We start from the raw sequence: 22,300 nt of genomic DNA on the forward strand, positions 1-22,300 counted from the left end.
CTAAACACCTTCTACTCGGTGTGAACACTTCACTTCCTACTGTATTTTCCTCCTTTCCATTGCTATGAGTCAATCTTCATTAAGATCTCTATCACTTTGCTATTTATATTACTACTAAATTGTTTATATTTTGATAATGAAAGTTAAACAGCCCATGGTTTCTTCCCAACCTTAATTGCTGTGCTCCAAAATTTCTCTTTCATGAATGTCACAATTTTGTGAATATCTTCATTGATTGTTCTCACACCACTGTAGTCTTTTCCTTGGATTCTAATGATGAATTATGGATTTTAGCTTTAATTGCTTTATCTCAAAATGTGTATTTATTGGAATTAGTTCTAAAAAAAAATTAGCCTTTCTCCTTAGCACCCTTAATAAATTTGTGATTTCGTTTGGCCACATTACCCATTCATGTGAAACTTCACAAAGTTCAAGCTGTTTTGGCAGATTTTTACTATCTGCTTTTTAAAAAACTATGGCAGGACAGTCTATAGATTTAGATATTCACTCACTTGAGAGAGACTCAGTAAAAGCTAGATTCAAAAAATTCATTATAAAACTATGACTTTTAGTTCTTCCCCACAAAATGCTTTGCAATTTTATTGAAGCTGGATAGCTGTGATTTAAACTTCAAAGCATATTAGAGGAAATGGAAATCAGAAAAGCTGACTGCAAACAGCAGACCTCTACTTTTATTGCTGTATCTGCACTGATACCTCACTGTGTTACTAGTCCAGTCCAATCTCTTCTAGGATTGTCCAGCTTCCACCAACCTCTGACAAATCCAGCCTGATAGCCTTCTTTCCTCTCTGTGATAGAGTTGAGTGAACTGCCTGTGATTTGAGAGCCAGCCTGTGTAGGTCATGACTAAGCTCTTCCCACCCACTCCTTTTGGAGCAGGTCCTAAGGCAACCAGTCCCTGCAGAAGAACTGGCAACTAACTGGTTGCCAGTAAATCCATTCCTGCGCAGGCTAAGGCAGTGCAAAACCTTCTGTTTGAACATGTTTAATTACTTTCCCACAAATTGGATTTGGTGTGCGTGTGTGAGGGGGTCACTTCTTATGTATTTCCCATCCCTAAAAACCATACCCGTAAGGCGATTTCCACATGAGGACCAAGAAAAAAAGAAAATGAAGAATCAGGAGATCACGGTTTTGTCTGATTTTGTTTCCTGATAGCTCACAATATTGTGCAGTTTTAAAATTCATTTAAAATTTAAAATTCACAAAACTGTTCATGTTTTTTAGCAGATATTTTGTAGAGCTTCCTTTTTAGGGCTCAGCTATATAGAGACTTGGCACTACTGCTCCAGGGAACTACTACTCTATAATCTATATATAGGGGACCTCATGAATCTTTAGGTTCTATAAGATAATATGTATATACAGGTATATATAAAAGATATACATATAGATTACATGCATGCCTACATGCAGTCAGATACACAGATATTTACCCATAGAAAGACACCTGAACTAATAGGCATAAAGATTTTAATGAGAATAGCATTTATGTAACACATTTCCACAAAATGCTTTTAGTCTCACTACCACATAATTTGGGCTTAGTGATTTTTGCATGCTTTGAAGTACCAGGATTACTTCAACAAGAATAGCATCTCATCATATTTACAGATTTTAAAATATCAGCATTTATTTCATATAATAAATGTATATACACTTTATATACTTTCCTGAGTCATTCATTCAAATTTGAATATATATTTGTGAAAAAAATAGGAACTTAAAAGGTAGATTATCCTGTTCTCACAAAATTAAATACTACTCTGTACTTTTCCCCAAAATGCTTTACTAATTTCGAAGTGTGCTGCGAGTGTAAGTCCATTCTCACATATTCAGATTCACCACATTATCCTTAAAAAATAAAAATAAAAAAACTGAAGTGAATAGCTACTTGGTAATTCTCAAGTCAAAACCAGGGCTTGGTCAAGTTCCATTTTTCCCTGTAAGTTGAATTTAGATGGATAGTTCTAATATGCCCACTAGACTCCCAAGATTTTGCAAAAAGAAACAGCTGTAAAGTGGGAGTAACTAGCCTTATAAACAAATAATTCCAAAACTACTCTGTTACATTAATGTATCTAGGTCACATTTCATTAGAGCTAAATATATCACATATACTAGCTCGGATAAACTATGAACATTACCTTCTTCAAACAGTAACTCTCTTTTTATAAAATAATTTTATAAACTCTTATCCAACTTGCAAATCAAATATATCATGCATTCAAGATATCCTAGTGCTTCCTAAGATTTTAAAAACTAACCACTTACATCAAACATATAGAGAGAGTAATTTACAAGGATATTTTTTGCTATTCCTTTGTGAAATTATAAATTATAGGATTTATTTTCACATTATTCAATTGCTTCCTAAAGTAAAGAGAACATTCCAGTAATACAAACCAAAACCTCCCTTATCGGAAAACGTCCTGTGTATTTCATTGAAGGATAAGCTGCTACATGATTGGCAGCTTTTGCCTGCTAGCTATGTTCCCTAAATAATAATCATAATAATAAAAACCATACATATAAACCTATAATGTCTTCATTAGTGTAAAATTATAGATCCCATTCTAAATACTTTGCATGTTATTTATTTAATTAATCTTCACAAGGAAGAGGTTTATTATTAAACCGTATTCCCATTTCACTGAACCAAAACTTGCAGCACGGAAAGGTTACACTAGCTCAAGGTATTCCAGTGGGAGAGCCAGCAGTAGATCCCAAGCTATATGGTTCCAGAATCTCCATGTTTAGTTATTATACTGTGTTATCTCTATGTTATTCCTTGACAGCCACAATTCTAGATTCTTATGTGGAGTCTAATAGTCTCACCATTAAAACTTTGGACAATGAAGTTCCCATCTTGGCTCAACGGGGTAAGGACCTGACGTAGTCTCCATGAGGATGGTGGTTCGATCCCTGGCCTCCCTAGTGATAGTGAGTTAAGGATCCAGCATCTGTTTAAGCTGTGACATAGGTTGCAGGTGTGGCTCAGATCCAGAGTTGCCATGGCTGTGGTGTAGGCTGGCAGGTGCAGCTCTGATTCCCTAGCCTTTGAACTTCCATATGCCTCAGGCACGGACCTAAAATGAAAAAACAAACAAGCAACAACAACAACAACAAAATTTGGACAAAATATTTAACTCTTGATGTGTTGGTGTCATCTGAGTAGTATAAGTCTCTTAATAACAGCCATGTATTCATTTAACAAGTCTTTTTGTTATTCTTTCTTTTTAGGGCCGTACCCATGTGGAAGCTCCCAGGCAAGGAGTCGAATTGGAACTGCTGCTACTGGCCTATGCCACAGCCACAGTAATGCCAGATCCGAGCCATATCTGCAAACCTATACTGCAGCTTGTGGCAAGAGTGGACCCTTAACCCATTGTGCAAGGCCAGCGATTGAACCTGCATCCTCATGGATACTAGCTGCACCACAGTGGAAACTCTGTCATTTAACAAGTCTTATGGAGTGTCTGCTATGTATAAGACACCATCAGATACCACTCAGGATATAATGATGATGAAGTCATGGTCCCTACCCTCATGGGATTTTACATCATATTGAATTGACAGAACATTGTAAATCAACAGTAATTTCAAAAAGAAAAAAAAAAGGGGGGCATGGAGTAACATGTCGTTAATTGAAAACAAATTAATAATCAAAGCCTATACATGTACTATAAAAACTTTATGTTTCTAAAACAATTCTACTTTTACTAAGTAGTAACATGCCGCATAAGAAAAAGAATACAACATAGGGAGTGTTGCCTTTAATAATTTACAAATATGTTTGTTACCACATAACAATTAATACATGGATTCTTATTAAGAACATGCTTAAGTGCCTTCTATGACACATAAAGCCACTTAAGAAGCCCCTAGGACCAGGAAAGGTTTATATACAAAATGGAAAGAATAGCTATTTTATATAGATATGTTCTGAATAATGACAACTCAACAGGCAAAATTATGCAGAAGAAAACAATAAGCAATAACGAAAACAAAGTGAGAAACTAGAGGAAGTCCAGGACCTAATTTGAGCTTATTTACATACATTTCAGGTGGGATGATTGGTCCCAACTGAAGGATTATTCCAGTATCATTATTTTTAGCATCAAAGCTCTTCTATCATGAGAGGAAGAGGAGGTATAAATATTGCGAAGAAATAAGTGAAAATACACTCAGGCTAGGAGTATGTCATGGTCAGACAGACATGAAAGAGAAAATTAAAACCAATCATTTCTAATAAAAAGTGAATAATACCATGGCAAATTAATTATGGATATCAGATAATTTCAAATAATAATATGCAGACCATTTCTCCTTTCTAGAGACCTCTTTTATTTGCCAGAGTAACTTGCTCATAGATGTCCAATAAATAATTGCTGATTTCTTTACAGAGTTAAGCACTTCAGAATACAAACTGGGAGCCTTGGTTCCAGAGTTTAAAAGGCCATGACCTTGGGCAGTCAGAGCTATAATATATTGGTGATTCTCAAAGCTCTCTCCAGCTTTCCCATATCACTGTACATCACTGATGATCACCTTCTGTCCTCAAAAGGTCTCTCTTCTGATGTTTGCTATCTTATCACCATCCTCTCACCCAAATGCTGAACATTCTGGACTCTTTTTTCTCCACACACCCCCTACACCCACCCACACTCACAGAAACCAGCTCACACACATTTGCCACTGCTGTCCTATCACTCCCCATTATCTGTTCTATTGCACTTGTTACCATCTACCCATCCTACCACCTCCTCTACTCTGTCCTCTCTTGGGCTATTATAGTATCAATAAGCAGTAGCCAACTAACTGATTTCTCTCCCTCCAATCTCAGTTTTCTTCAATTTGTTTTCGACAGGACCAACAAAAGAGTCTTCCAAAACCCATCTGATGGTATCTTTCAATTATTTAAAATCCTTTGTTGATTAAAAAAAAAAGGGTCTACACTCTTGTGCATCATATCTGACCTGTTTATATCTCTAGTCTCAACTATGGTCTTTACACTGACACCTTGTTACACACATATACATGCACACACACACACATACACCCCTACAACCAATGCTCGTTTCTCAACATCATCCCATTCTCTACTCTCTTTACAAAGGAAAATGTTTATGTTTCTCTCAACACCCAATAGTGTCATATCTCTGTGCTTTTGGCTGTCATTGCCCCCTTCAGCCAAAATGCCATTTTCACATCATCTGCCTGGTGAGCACTTCAAGCCTCACCCCGATAAAATTTTTCCTATACGTCCAGATGTAATTGTTCATACCATCCTTTTGTGCACCTGCTCAACTTAGCACAGATGTTTAACATGAAGCCTAGACGAGCGCATTGAGCTTATTTATTAACGTCTTTGCCTCACACCTGTGAGCCTCATCGTACCTTTACTTTCCAGGTGCCCAGCATAGAACCAGGCTTATGTAATCTCTCAAGGGAATTCTTGAGGAATAAGTGAAAAAAAGAACGAATCAGTGAATGAAGGAACAACATAATGACTAAATGAGAGACTACATGAGCACCTGTGCCTTCATATGTGAGAGACACAATACTTTCTTCAGAGGAAATGAGATGTAAGGGAGTAGCGGTTAAGCGCTCAGACTCTGACACTTAGGTTCAAGTCCAGGTTCCAAACGTTACTCATTACGCAAGCTTGGATAAATTCCTTAGCCTCCTTATACTTAAGTTTTCATACCTGTAGACTGAGGGTAATTGGAGAACCAAATTCATGGGGCCCGTGTGAGAGTTCTAGGAGAAGATGCAGGGGCACAGAACAACACCTGGATTTTAGGCAACACTCTGTGGCCTTTGCTGTTATCACTGACTTATTTGAAAGCTTTGAAGTTCACTGTGTCAACCTTTAGTATGTGAGATGTATTCACCCACCTCACCCTTGAGTTTATTAAATTTTTTGATTCTTATCTTTCCCCCTATGTTCCCAACCGCTCTTTCCCACTAACATGCAAGTTCCCATCGTCACCGAATAATTGGTCAGAGCCCTCCTCATACACCCACATTCTTTTATGTTGCCTTTTTTTCCTCTCATGAATACATGGGATCCCTCATTCTCTCTCTTTTTTTGGCTCTTTTTTTTTTCCTGTCCTCCTTTTAGTATACCATGCCCTCCTTTTTATTCCAGCTTGGCCTGCATTTCCATCTTTTGTTAGTTCTCTAATGTCCCCTTTTCCTCCCTCTTTTTTGAAATTTATATATAGCATAAGTCTGCTTTTGTGCACACACTGTCTTTAGCATACAGAAAAAGGTGTGTTTATAAGAGTACATACAGGCAAGCAAGTGTCTGTTTAGCCCAGTGGGACTATGAGGGCCTCTGCTCCAAAGATATATGGGCTCCCTGTCTGTGTGTATGTGTGTCCATCTCTCTAAAACCCATGCTATTAAATTCACTCAAGTATACTACATGATCCATTATAGGAATTGAATAGAAAAGTCAAGTGACTTTCTCTCCTGAACAGTCTACTGGTTTTCCCATAATAGAGAAATCGCCACATGTTGGATCTTCTGTTAAAAAGAGACCCATATCTGTAACATCCAGCAGCCAATGACAGTAATCAAAGTAGAAGCTTCCAGCACCCAGCCAGCCATACCCTAGATGAAAATATGGTTACAAATTGCTATTCTCGTGGCTTCCAGGTATCTAATATTCTCATGCTACTCAGTTGGAAGAGGAAGATCAGAGACCTCTTTGAATTATGAGTTAGGAGTTAACAAATTAACCTTCAAGAATATTTTTTAAGGGTAGCTATTTTTTTGGACTGTAAAAATAGGTATAAAATGTATTTTTAGAAACACAGTACAACATGTGGGAGAGCAGAGAAATACATAGAATTGGTCTGTTTATCTAAGGCAGAAGTAAAGTTGAAATACATATCCAAAGCAGCAGCGAGGGTACATGTGTCCCCCTGTATGAGGAGTGCACCCAAGAGGTGATTTAAATCACTTTTATAGGAGAGTTCATCTGGGCCTTTGTCTTCTTTGACCAATTATCTTGTTTTATTTTTCATACCTGACCAGATCTAGGGCCCTCCCTGATCCAAGTGTGTGCCTTTTAACCAAGATGATTCCAAAGCTATTTTAAAAGAGGCTTACGACAGATATTAGTGCTGTCCAGCAAATAGTGCCAGTTTCCAGCCTAGATATATGAACAGATTGAATTTACTTACTCTCCTTGAAATCAGAGGTGACAGTGGAACTTGCTCTGACCAATGAAAGTTGAGAAAAAGACACACGAGCCATTTCCAGATGGAGGCTGCTGTGTTCACTCACCATGCTGCCTCCTATGTTATCTGACTATAACCAGCACTGCTCCAAATGGTCGCTCAGTGGGTCCTTGAGGGAGGGCAACAAAAATCAGAGCTCCTGGCTGACCTGCAATGAACACACAGAGTGAACTAAAATAAGTATGTGTTGTGTTAAGCCTCTAAAATTTGGGATGCTGTTGTTTAACCACAGAATAACTTGGCCTCTCCTGACCACTTAGGGATGAAGAGAAAAGGAAGTCTGGTATACACATACACACATACAGTATTGAATGATGGAGTGGCACACACAGTATTTTCTGGCAGGGGGAAATCACAGCATATAAATAGTTGTTTACTTCAGTCTGAACCAATTGATTTCTTTGGTTCTTGGTAACACTTGTGCTTTATTTCCATCTCTTAACCATTCTTTGCTTTCTTTCTCCACCTAAACAACCCAGAGGGGTTGAGACAAAGTCTGCGGTGGTTCTTGACGAGAACACTTCCTCTGAACCTTTGCTTCATCCTGCCCTGTGGCAGCCCAGACACTGGACATGGAGCTGAGGAGGAAGAAGTGTGGTGTTCACTGGGTTCCAGCAGGAGTGTAAATGACCAAAGCACACAACAGGTCTCAGAAATGGGATGGAAGGATGATAAATAGAAAAGGGATAAGAAAAAGAGGCTGACTGGGACAGTGACCAGGAGAGCAACTGTGAAATGTTAAAAGTGAATGAGAATGTCCAGCCACAGACAAATGGATTAAGAAGATGTGGTGTGTGTGTGTGTATGTATATATGTACACACATACACACATATATACATATACATATATATACACAATAGAATACTACTCAGCCATAAAAAAGAATGAAATAATGCCATTTGCAGCAACATGGATGGAACTAGAGACTCTCATACTAAGTGAAGTAAGTCAGAAAGAGAAAAACAAATACCATAAGATATCACTTATATCTGGAATCTAATATAAAGCACAAATGAAGCTTTCCACAGAAAAGAAGCTAATGGACTTGGAGAACAGACTTGTGATTGCCAAGGAGGAGGGGGAGGGAGTGGGATGGACTGAGAGTCTGGGCTTAATAGATGCAAACTATCATATTTGGAGCGGATAAGCAATGAGATCCTGCTGTACAGCACAGGGAACTATATTTAGTCACTTGTGATGGAACGTGATGGAGGATAATGTGAGAAAAAGAATGTGTATATGTATGACTACATCACTTTGCTGTACAGTAGAAACTGACAGACTACTGTAAACCAACTATAATGGAAAAAATAAAAATCATTTTTTAAAAAGTGAATGAGAAGTGGATAAGAAGACTGGTCCAATGAGGAGTTAATGTTAGGAGCTGTCTTCACATTTCTACTACACAAAGAAACACAAAAGAAATGGACTCTGACCTAAAGAGAAAAGGTTTTAAAGCTATTTCCAGAGATTTCCAACAAGGTAGAAAAGGCCAGCTACTCACCAATTTCCATATGAATTCTGTTGGTGTCATTATACATTTCACTGGAGCAAAAATGTCTAGGTTCCAACTGCTCTTAGCAAGTCAATCAACATTATTCAAGTACAAACCACTGTGACAATTTAACATGCAAATTGCAAGAAGATAAATATACTTGTCTTTAATAAGCTCTTCAGGGACCAGAGACTATGATTTATCTCTCTTTTTATACCTTGCTGTGCTTCTCCTATTGTTGATGCTTAGTAAGAATGTTCCTATGATGCTCAGAGAAGAATGTTAGGCTGTGTCAAGGAGTTCATATAAGTTGTTCACTGTAGCTCATCTCTCCTCCCTTAGCCATTTTGACCCTCATCAGCCTGGTCCCCATGCAGTGGTCTGAGGGTTCTGTCCAAAATACAGATCTGTTCATGTCACTGCCTCGCTTAAAATCCTTCACACATTTCCTAGTTCTCATAAGGTCAAGACCAAAATCCTCGTCATGGCCAAAATTATGCCTAAATGGCCTAGATGCCTTGACTCCTGCCTGGCCTTGAACCATTGTTTCCTTTGGTTCATCAGGCTCGGCCTTCTACAGTTCTTGGAATGTGCCAGGCTCCCTACTACCATTTCTTCTCCTGCTGTAGGTCATTTCAGCACATATTTTCTCTGCTGGAAAGTTCTTACCCCTTCCACTCATTTGATTCGCACCAATTCATCCTTCATGTAAAAAAAATTGGATGAGTTCTCTGACATAGCCTCACTTGTCTCTGTTAGTTTCCTTTGTTATATGTGCTTCCTTTTAGAGATTTCATCTCAGTTTTTACATCATTGCGTGTGATTATTTCGTTAAAATCTATTAACCAACCCTTCTGGATGTTCCATGAGTTCAGGAACCACACTTATTTTCACTTAACCTTGTATCCCCTGCAACTAGTACACTGCTTGACAGCGACAGTCATTGAAACACATAAGAGGGTAAATAAATGTGGAACAAACACAGGATTAGATGTACAATGTCACTTTCAAAACTAGTACCTCATATCCCTACAGACAAATCTGTAGTCCAGCAACTTGGATTGTTGCTACCTGTATCGTCTATGGAGAACTAATAGATCAACATCATGTCACTGCTTCTGTGCTTTTGAGAAATGAGAAGAGGGGACACTTATTGATGATGGGGAAGGAGGGTGGGCTGTGGGTGGTTGATGAGCAAGAGGAAATTATAAGAAAAATTTCCATGTATTCGTTCCCAGTGAGGAAAGCAGCGCATCTAGGAGCATTTGGTAATGGTGGAAGCAAGTGGATTCTTGACTTCAAAGGCTAGGACCACATGCAGAAAACCTAGGTTGGTCTTCAAGAATTCATTATCCCAACTTATCTTGCCTTAGTATATTCTGCCGAGAATGGGGCGATTTATCCTTATTTAGTTTGAATGCAGGACTAATTAGAAGCCACATATGAACCATCTGAAGGATCTATAAGTATTCTAAAATAATTTTTGCCATATAGGAGTTATAGTGCATGGAATATAAGATGCTTTTTATTTCTTATACATTCTTACATTAAAACTCTCCTCATCTACTAAGAGACTCATTTCTCTAGGATTATTACAAATGGGGAGTTTCTTTTTGTATAGGTTATTCCTAAATCTTAAGCTCCTAAGTCAAAGAACTGTTTTTCTGCCCCATATCTCTATAAATCCAAGCATATGCTCAGAGAAATGTATTTTACATAACATAAATATAAAACAAAATTAATATTTGCACATTCATATGTACCTATATTTCTAGCATGATATGAACTGGTCAAATAAGACTTAGGACTCAGTAAATTCACTGCTGCACAAATCTGGCCTGTCACCTCTTTTCATACCTAAACATTTACTGGTTCATAGCCATGCCTTTTGTTTAGGTACTGTCTAAGAGCTGCTTTCGTGCTATAATGGCAGACAGGGGAGTTGCAAAGGAGTCTATATGGCCCACAGAGCTTAAAACATTTCTATCTGATCCTTTAAGACAAAACGTTTGCCAACCTCTGAATTAAGCGAAGGAGTCGCATCTATGATCTGAGCAGCAATTTAGAAAAATCAGGCTGTGTAATAGAATGGGTCTTACATCTCTTCCTTAGCAATTTCTATTGGGAAGGCTCCTTTCTAGGTCCTATGGGAATATTGCTCAATTAATATAAAAAAAAAAGTCTTGGTAAATCAAATTGTTATCTTCTTTTCCAAGAGAAGAATTGAAAAAATGGTTTTTTTAATATACAATTTATAGAAGGCAAAGCATTACCCTAGACCTCATTTTAAATTAAAAAAAAAAAAAAAAAAAAAACAAGGCAAAAACAAGATGAACACCTTCAAGAAAGAGTTTGATGACAGAATGGGAGCTCTGCACCAAAACCCTACAATAAGAGGTCTTGTGTGTATCTTCCATGTTGCTGAGTGTCCTTCCCTGGTTCTCTCAGACCAGCCATCCTCTGCTCGTACTGTCACACTGTACTGGTAAAATGTGTTTGCCCATCTCCCCAGGTGGCACGTGAACTCCTGCAGACAGAAACTAATGATTTATTTCTATAACCCCTTCTGTGTAGCACAGGAGTGAGTTCATGATAAAAATTTGTTGAAAGGAAGGACAAAAGAATATATGGATAGATAATAAGGTCAAATGGACATTGCTATTCTCTACGGTTACACCCGAGATTGGTCATAAGATCGTAAAACGGATTGACCTGGAGAGGTAAAAACGTGAGTTTCATGGAGACAAATACCTTCCTACCTGATAATTCTGTGAATACTCAAGTTGATATTATTTGTTCATGTTACATATACTTAGCAGAGGAACTTCCTGGTGTTTTCGCACAGTTTATGTCTTTTGTCACAGGATTGTGCTAAAATATTTCTAGGATTTAACTCACAAAATGTACTGAACTAAACAGCAACAGTAACAATGCACAGTAATTGAAGTTTTAGCAAAGTGTCTAAAAGCAAAAATAAAATGAAATGGAATCTAGTTAAGAATAGATTGGGTTCTTTATTCAGGTATCATTGCCTGCCAATTATTAAGCAATTGTCTACAAAATCAAATTCTAATGTATTGGTCTCTCTACTGATACAAGTAATTCTTGGGTGTTGACTTTTATACTATTACTTGGTAGGAATTATGGGTATCCGAACAAAATATGGAGGTGGCTTTGGAAAGAGAAATGTTCTTAAAATGCACAGTAGAAACACTGGTTTTTACTGCATAAAAATATTAGTGCAATGACTTAACTATTCTTAATACTAGTTGAGAATAAATGAAACTTTGGAAAACAATAAAGAAAGGAGGTGCCGTTTTGTTCCTATAATATTTTTCATTAGTTGCTTAACTGCACCCAAGTATGGACCTCATCTTAAGCTCTGAAAATAACTAGAACAAAATAATGTAGAGTGTCCTGGAACAGGTTTGATTACCTGACCTCAAGTTAAACTTGTTGGGGTTCAGTTCTGATCTGCCCTTATAATTGTTGTAACAGAGTTCTTTGATTAAGTTCTAACCAATAATTTGGCTTTGATAAATGGGATGGCACTTAATTTTCCACATCTGACTCCTGCTCTGGTTCCCTCTTTAATATGCCCTCTCTTTAAACCATCAGTTACTGTTTTGTTCTTCCTAGTCTTCTTGGGACCTCAATCACAATCTTGAACTCTGTGTCCCCCTAGCTCTCTGTTCTCATTTCCTTGTTTATTTTCTTCCTTTACATTCTCTCAAGGGTTTTTCTATATGACATTGAAAAAGAGTCTGGCCCCTTAAATAGCATAATCCTAGAGAAGGCTGACAAAGTTTAACAGGTAAAGAAGTATTCTGGCTTTAGAGAACCATAGACTCAAGTATTTACAAGGGACCATAAATACCCTCTAAACTCATTCTACCATCTACATCTACTGAGGACTATGTCTGATCTATAAAGTTGAATGACTTCAAGATCCCATTGACTTTATTTACTAAGTCATCTAGGAAATTACTAAAGAATCCTCTCAATACCACCACCCCACAAACTGGTTTGTTCATTATATTTCCTGGTTGTAATTAACTTTAAATATTTCAGTATCAGTAGTATATATGTGCATGGACAAGTTAATTTTAACTAACACTCTAGAGAGAGTTAATTAGCCTAAGAAATGTCTCAGTATGAATCAACCTCCTTGGATTAATTAATTTGCATAAGCCATATGAGAAATAACTTTTTGTTGGTAATAGCAGTAGGATTTGAGATACGTGAAAAGTAAAGGGATGTTTAAGAGAATCTCATGTCCTTGCATGGATAAGATATGAGAGGACCGAGTTCAGCAACAACCAGTGTCCTTAGAGCAGTGCACCATGTCTAAAGCCTTTGACCTGGAGACATCTTGCATCTGGATCCAATGACAAAGACTGCAGCTCCTGCCATTGGAACTTCTTGTGTCCCATTCAGAGTGAGTGTTTTTAATGGATAATGCTGATCAGTGAACATGAGGGCAAAAAAAAAAAAAAGAACCTCTCTTAATTGAACTAAAGAATTTCTGTGATTGAGCCTGCTTATTAATAACCATCTTCTGTTTTAGGAAGATTTGGCCTTAAGATTTCCTTTCATTGTGACTTAACATCCGATAGAGAAGTTGCAGAGTAGAGGCTGCCTCTAACCAGGGGTGGTTACTGATGTTTACCAAAAGAACTTGACTTTACTAAGGGACCAAATTGATTTTGGCACACTTGGGTAATTTGAAACTCTTCACAAGAACTGTAGAGTCTGAAAATGAGAAAACAAGGAGTGAGCAGCTGGTATTTAAGAAAATGCTGCCAGGGCTTTACACTTGGCATAGGGCTGAAGGTAGCAATATGACACAAGTTGGCTGGAGGAGGTAGATAAAACTTACTCACATCTAAGCCTAGACTCTTGAACTTGAACAAGGCCTCCCCGGGAAAAGAAACCTACACTATAGGTTAGGAAACCGTGGGGTGGAAAAGGCACTTTATTTCTAGAATACTTGTAGATAATATAGAAAGCAGCTCTTGAACATGCTTATTGAGACATAAGTCAGAGCCAGAGATGTTTTAAGTCTAAGCATCTTTTCCCAAAGAGAACTCACCCTAGCACATGCTAACATAGGTAACCAGGCTGGAATGGAAGGATTACAGATTTATAACCATGGATCACAGCTCAAGAGAAAGATGAAAGGTTAGCAAGTCTAAGCCACCGCCAAAAAAAATTTATTAGGTTCTCTACTTGGGGGAGGGTGTGATTAATGAATTAGTAACCAGGGATGGGACGGCCAGAACATGGCAAGAACAGGAAATCAAGCCCAGCCTTATATACCACCTGGCCTCAGGAAGGGGTACATTGTCCCCACTTATAGACTGACATTCACATCAGAGTCTACGTGGAGAAAATTAATGTCCAGGCCCTTCTCTCCACTCACTTCCCATCTTTTCTTTCTTAAAAAGTAGTAGATAAAAAAAGAAATGCTTCTGGGTCTTTCTTTTTGGCTGACCCTGCTGTAACCACTGGGTGCCCAGGAAGAGGAACGACTATAACTGACTTTAATTTTTTGAGTCAATTACTTTTCATAAGAATGCTATCATATTTAATATGGCAGAAGTCAAGAGTTTATACATAGTCTTTTTTCAAATTAAAACAAAGAGCCTATAGTCACATTTTAAGAATTTGGTAAAAAGTAGTTTTTCACTCATTTATAAAGCATCCAAATTAAAAAAGAACATGTAAATGGACACCAAGTCCTTGTAGTGTCCGGGCTCCACATAAGCTAAGGCACCTGGCTGTACAACGCAAGATATTTCCATTTAATAGCTGAGTAATTAAAATAAGCAGTTAATTTATAACATTATCAATTACCTTTACAAAGGACTATTCTTACGGAATTTGCCAAATCTCTCAGTCGGCTTCATAGAGTAGCGTGAGATGTAGCAAGCAGTGTTCAAAGAAAGTGAAAGAGAGGAGAGAGAGAGAGCTCTTTAGTTCATTTTTGCTGCAGTCATGGAGCCAAGTTCTCCATTTTTAGTAAAACTTAATAATAACTCACATTTATCAGGCATCTACCCTGTACATGACACTATTCAGAGAACTTCAGATATAGCATCTCACCAGCTTTTCATTACAGCCCCTTCAGATATTAGCTCTGCTTTAAAGATGAGAAGAATCGGGTTCAACCTGGTTAAGTTATACATTCAAGGTGACAGGGCCACTCACAACTATGCTGTGACTTTCATAAGCCCTTGGCACTTTGGCCTTTGTGGGCCCCTTCCTCCATTAAAAAAATAAAATAAACAATAAATAAATAAAATAAAATATTGATGAGACCTGCTCGTCAAACCAGGTCCCAAAGTCAGCGGTGTTGCAGATTTAAGAAAGACAAGACAAAGAAATAGAGTGGGGGTCAGGGGGCTACCGCCTTCGAGAGACAATAGCAACCCCTGAGCCAAGTCATGATTTTTATTTGCTATTTTCTACTTCCTTGTACGTACAGAATCACTTATGTCATTTACAATATTACTGATCGAGGCTACAGATATGCAAGACACAGACCCTTTGTATTCCTAGATGCTATAAATGATTAACCTTCCAGAGAAATATTATATTTTTTTTATGCTTAAGGCTATTACTCCCTTCCCTACAACTCCCTTAGGGTTCTGGTCACGAGAACAAGAATGTCAATGGCTTGGAGTTCCTGTCATGGCGCAGTGGTTAACGAATCCGACTAGGAACCATGAGGTTGCGGGTTCGATCCCTGCCCTTGCTCAGTGGGTTGAGGATCCAGCGTTGCTGTGAGCTGTGGTGTAGGTCACAGACACGGTTTGGATCCTGCGTCGTTGTGGCTCTGGCGTAGGCCGGCAGCTGCAGCTCCGATTCAACCCCTAGCCTGGGAACCTCCATATGCCGCAGGAGCGGCCCAAGAAATGGCAAAAAGACAAAAAAAAAAAAAAAAAGAATGTCAATGACTTTCCATCAAGGACATCTGGAGTATTTGGCAACTTGTTTTCAAGCAGCCACTCATAGGATGTACATTTCCTGTCTCACTCCCTTTCCCCCAGGGGTCTAGGAAAGTCTTATATACTTTGCAAGACTAGATTAGCATCATTCTTCAAGCACCATCTAGTTTCTTTGATTCACTATGGCCTGTATACATGCATATCTCGCAAGCCTCCAACAAAATATTACTTTAAAATAAAAGAATATTTTTGTTAACTACATATATATAAAATAATTAATATCCAGGTTGGATTCACTATTATATGTTCATTATTCTTTGTTTTTTCGCCTTTTTTTAGGGCCACACCCACGACACATGGAGGTTCCCAGGCTAGGGGTGGAATCAGAGCTACAGCCACAGGCCTACGCCACAGCAACGTGGGATCCAAGCCATGTTTGTGACCTACACCACAGCTCACGGCAACGCTGGATCCTTAACCCACTGAGCAAGGCCAGGGATCGAACCCACACCTCATGGTTCCTAGTCAGATTCGGTTCCACTGCACCACTACGGGAACTCTGATTATTCTTATATTAAATGGTTACTTTCGAACTTTAAGAGAATTTTAAATTAAAATAGACACCGTGTTTACTGTGCCTAAAAAATAAGCTGGCCCTGCAAACACAGGATTCAAACTCAGACCTATGGAGGGAGTTAAGAAACTATGTCCTTCCATTGACTCCTCTCATCTTGACCACCATTAAATCACCAACCTCACCTTCTTTTCCGCTTTTCCCAAACTTCAAAAAAAGTATATATTAATGTAATAACCTTAGGCTAATTTCTATGGGAGAATTCCAGTTTCTTTGCTTCCAAAATGTCACACTCCAGAATGAGTTTGGGAACGTACAAAGAAAATCCTCACAGCATTTGCAGTGCTGCAAAGTGAGAAGAAATGTTTTGTTCATAATCATTTGAACTCTTAAAGCCATAAAGAACAAAGATGCCTAACCTATCTTTATCATTCATTTCTGTGTTATTGAACCAAAACTGCCTGCAGGTGCATGTGGCTATTTAAAGGGAATTGTAAACCGCTTTCATATCTTACTAATGTAGTGAGGATGTATAAATAGTTGCACATGGCAGATAATTAGTTTATGCCAACACATTATTGTGCTTACGAGCATCTGGATATCAACTGCTTGGCAAAGCAGCCAAAGGAAGTTATTGCTCACAAAATACTATGAAGTCATTTGCGAAACGCTGAGTGGTGAATATTCCAGTGACAAAAGGAATATGTTAAATTTGTGCTAATGTATAAGATTTAAGTTAAATAAGGAAACCCAGAGGAAAAGTAACTATGCTTCACAATTAGGAAATGGAGTATTCATGTTAATATTTCTTGGGATCTGTTTTGTTTTCCTTTGATTACTTTCTTATACAACAGTAAGATAATAAATGTATAAATAAAAATACACAGATTATATATAAATTGCACATTTTCTACTTTATAAAAAATTATTAGAAAAGCATTAGAAATATTTATTCCTAGAAAATTATATACATATATAGACACATACACATGCACATAAATGTATACTATACACTTTAATAATTCTAAAGAAATTCTAGGGAGTTCCCGTCATGGCGCAGTGGTTAGTGAATCCGACTAGGAACCATGAGGTTGCGGGTTCGGTCCCTGCCCTTGCTCAGTGGGTTAACGATCCGGCGTTGCCATGAGCTGTGGTGTAGGTTGCAGACGCGGCTCGGATCCCACATTGCTGTGGCTCTGGCATAGGCCAGAGGATATAGCTCCGATTTGACCCCTAGCCTGGGAACCTCCATATGCCGCGGGAGCAGCCCAAGAAGTAGCAAAAAAAAAAAGACAAAAAAAAAGAAATTCTAGGATACATGGGCCTTCTTTCTTTTGTCAGGAGGTCTGAAATCTGCCCATCCAGAGAGAAGGCTAAATTTTCTAAAGCCCTAATAATTTGGCCATTTTTCAGCTCTTCTATCCCATGTACCACTCAGCTGGGAGCCAGAGGGGCTTCCTGCTTGGTTCTCACTGAAATTTCCAGACCCTTATCTTCCCTATTATGTAAACAACTCAGATTCTTTGAAGCTAATGTCATCAGTAGGTAGCCTATTTCCCCTTTTTGCTGCTAGTAGTTCCTACCTTTCACTCCTTTTTACTAGTATCTCAATTCCCATAATTCTGTAGATATCTAAGACCTATTGACCCTGCAACCATCTCATTTACACACTCTTATATTTGTTACCTAACTCAGATTCCATGATGCATCATCCTATTCACAACCTACAGAGACCCTTTCACTTTTCTTCTCTTACTTTGTTGAACTAGTTTGGGAAAACCCCTGTTCTGTTTGACTCCAACTCTCAACATGCTTGGTGCCAGCACCTGAGCAGCCGCACACGCCTGGAGAGAAACACAAAATGTCATGATCAAAACCCCCAAGTGCTCTGGGGCACTCCTACTGTATTTCTTTTGACAGTTTTCTTTTCTTTTTTTTTATTCTTTTTGGTGGCATGCAGAAGTTCCCCAGGCTAGGAATCTAACCTGCACAGCAGTGACAATGCTGGATCCTTAACACCCTGGAACAGGAGCCATGAGGTTGAGGGTTCGATCCTTGGCCTCACTCAGCAGGTTAAGGATCCGGCATTGCTGTGGGCTGTGGTGTAGGTCTCAGACTCAGCTCAGATCTGGTGTTGCTGTAGCTGTAGTGTAGGCCGGCAGCTGCAGCTCTGATTTGATGCCTCTCCTGGGAACTTCCTTATGCTGCAGGTGGGGCCCTAAAAAGACACAAAATAAAAGTAAAAATAAAATAAAATAAAATAAAAATAAACACACCAGAATAAAAAATTCTTCTCTTGAACCTGTACTCTCCTATAGCTACTACTTAATCCGTTTGCTTCTCTTTTAGCAAGTTTGCTCAGAAAAGAGTCTGCTCAATACATTTGGGCCCCAATTACTGACAGTGCTCATATTAATGACACCAAGAGCCTGCATGTCACCATAAGTACGGATCACTTCTCAGAATTCACTTCCTCCCTCAACAGCCTTTTAAACAGTTGCTCGCAACCATCTCCTGGAAATACTATCTTTACTTGACCTCTTGGATACCACTTTGCCTAGTTATCCTCCTGTTTCTCTAGTCATTACTTCTTATTGTTCTATGCTGAATCCTCCTCATCTTTCCTACCTTTAAACTTCAGCGTGGCCAAGACTCCACCCTCAGATTCTATTTCTTTACTCTCTGGGCTCACTCCGTAGGTAACCTCATCCATTCCAAACTTTAAATACCATCTATATACTCACCCACCCGTTCATGTCTCTACCTTAAAACAATTCTTGAATTCCAGACCTATGTGCTTAGCTTCCATTTCATTTGGATGTTTCACAGGCGCACCAAGTTGACTACGTCCAATACTGAACACTTGGTATTCATCCCCAAAAATGTTCTTCACATGGTCCTCCTCAGCCCCATAAATGGCCATTTCGTTCTTTACACTGTTCAGATCCAATGCATAGAGTCTTCGTCGACTCCCCACTTTTTCTCACAGTTAATACCCAATCGATCTTTTGTTCCCACCCTCAAAACTTTTGTTCCTACCCTCAAAATATCCAGAACTCTTCTCAGGCTCACTGGCTCTACTGTTTAGTCCAAACTAAACTCTTGTTACTTGAACAATGAAAATTGCTGCTGAATGATCTCTCTACGTTTATCCTGGGCTCCCTGCAGTCTGATCCCTACACACCCATATCTCCATGTAAGAGATGCTTTAGCTTCCATTCCAGCCATGTGGGAGCAAAGCTAACTGCACGACCACCTTCAGGGGATGAGGAGTGGACACCAGATCTCTCTCTCTCTCCCTTTCTATCTACCTATATCTATCTATCTATCTATATCTATCTATCTATCTATCTAATCTCTATCTCTGATCAGTCTTGAGAATTTTTCATTTCTTTTCTTTTTGGGGGGTGCTGCACCCACAGTATTTGGAGGTTCCCAGGCCAGGGGTCAAATCGGAGCTACAGCTTCCAGCCTGTGCCACAGCCACAGCAACGCCAGATCCGAGCCACATCTGCAAACTACACCACAGCTCACAGCAATGCTGGACCCCTAACTCACTGAGCGAGGTCTGGGATTGAACTCTCATCCTTATGCATACTAGTTCAGTTTGTTACCACTGAGCCACATTGGGAACTCCCATTTTTCATTTCTTAAAGTCACTTAAATGGTATTTTCTACCAGAGTAATATATACATAGGATTAAAAATCCCTATATTAAAGAGATCTACACTGAATATCTAAACTCTGCTTCTCACACCTAAATTGCTCCATCTCAAAGACAAAAATATTTAATTCTTTATCTATTTTCTCTAATCGTTATTTCTCCACATTCAAGAAAAATACACAGATTCATGTTTTCTGGTTATTTGATTCAAATATTATCTGCTGAGTTCCTGCTCTGAGGATTTAGATCTCCCACCTCTCTATCTCGCTGGCCCTATTTGGTTTTATCACTATTTCTAGCTGAATGCATAAATAGTGCATTCATGAGTATGGCTAGGTAAATATTTTGCCCTAGAGAGCCAAGTAGGGTAATTCTTGTTCCATTTTATTTCTTTTACAGTATTTTATTTTTCCTTACAATTTTAATTATCTCACACTTTTTGGGTTTTTTTGGCCACACCAAAGCATGTGGAAGTTCCCAGGCCAGGGATCGAACTTGTGCCATAGTTGTGACTTGTGCCATAGCTGCTGCAATGCCAGATCCTTATCCAGCGGTGCCACACAGGAACTTACACTTTCTTAACTATATATTGAAATGTTTTTTTCTAACACTTATGGCATTAAGAATTCTACTGAGGTTGTCTCTCTCTTTATATTACGTTTTAAAAATTATTTTTAGGTGTTTCCAGTTTTATTGTGAAATCATTAATGTACATCACTGTATAGTTTTATAGTGGACAGCACGATGGTTTGATTTTACATATATTGTGAAATTATTACAATAGGTTTAGTTAACTTCTATCATCTCATATAGATACAATACAAAGAAAAGAAAAAAAAATTTCTTCTTGTGATGAGAGTTCTTAGGATCTACTCAGTTTAAAAACTTTTTTTTTTTTGTCTTTTGCCTTTTCTAGGGCCGCTCCTGTGGCATATGGAGGTTCCCAGGCTAGGGGTCTAATGGGAGCTGTAGCCGCTGGCCTTTGCCAGAGCCACAGCAACCCAGCCAGGATCCGAGCCACGTCTGCGACCTACACCACAGCTCACCGCAACACCGGATCCTTAACCCACTGAGCAAGGCCAGGGATTGAACCCGAAACCTCCTGGTTCCTAGTCAGATTCATTAACCACTGAGCCACGATGGGAACTCCCTGTTTACAACTTTCTTATATATCAACGGTGTTAAGAGTAGTTGTCATGTTGTCTGTTATATCACTAGTACGTATTTATCTTATAATTGAAAGTTCCTACATTTTGACCATCTTCCTCCAATCTCCCCTTTCCCCCACCTTAATGGTTTTTTCTCCTAAAGACTAGTCTGCTGGGGTTCATATTCTCCTGTTCTATACTGAATAGGATTTTTGACAAATTTCATTTGATCACTTATGACAAGGAAGATGGGACAATCTTCCATCTATAATATGCGGGATTATTATGATGATTAAATGAGCTATGTAAGAAAACCCAAATTAGTTGAGTTTGTAGCTCAACTACAAAAAGCTAAAAATGCCTACTAATATTATTGCTGTCATTAAATCAGCTTCACACATGCAAGATACTAAATTCAGGACTTCAGAAAGAAGGAAGTCTTTCATCAATAAGTGCCAGGCCAACCCAGATTAGCATTTAACGACTATGCTGATAGGCAGCACAGTGTTGAAAGGAGCATAGCTTTTGTAATGAAAAGACCTGGGTTTGCAACTTAGATTTTTTCTCTAATTGATACTAGTTGTCATACATGAGTTGTTGCAACAAACCCAGGAACATAATAAAAGTTCACCTCCATTGGTTTTATTTGATTTTGTGATTTGACTTGAATTTTAGTTGGAAATGTACTGATTTTTTTTTTTTTTTTTTCCAGCTCAGTATTTGGAGAAACTTATTTAGGACACTGTGGGAAACTTGAAGAAACACCATCTACTGACATGGTGAAATGAGGCACCCCAGGATGGGAATTTGAACATTTTCTTTTTTTAAATTATTTATTTAATGTATTTCTTATTCCACCCCTATCTTCCCCTCACCCTCCTGTTTATTGAGGTATCAAGTTGAAGCTAGCATATAACATTTGGGAGAAGAAAAAAAAAAAAAAAACAGTTCTGAAGATCTCCTTTATTAGGGAGTTTCCCAAAGGATATGCTCCCGACAAATGTCTTAAGTTCCTTCTCAGGAATCACTTACACAGCACTGCTGTTCACACTGGCTGCCTTAAAACTCACTCTTGGGTTTTGTCTTCACTCCTGCTCAGCAAAATGTCAATTTTAATCACTCCTAAGCCACTTTATCTGGCCATCCATTTTAACTTCTAGTCTCTGGAGTTATTTGCTGCTGATATAACTGAGA

This window comes from Phacochoerus africanus, chromosome 10 (genome assembly GCF_016906955.1).
Source record: "Phacochoerus africanus isolate WHEZ1 chromosome 10, ROS_Pafr_v1, whole genome shotgun sequence".
Lineage (NCBI taxonomy): Eukaryota > Metazoa > Chordata > Mammalia > Artiodactyla > Suidae > Phacochoerus > Phacochoerus africanus.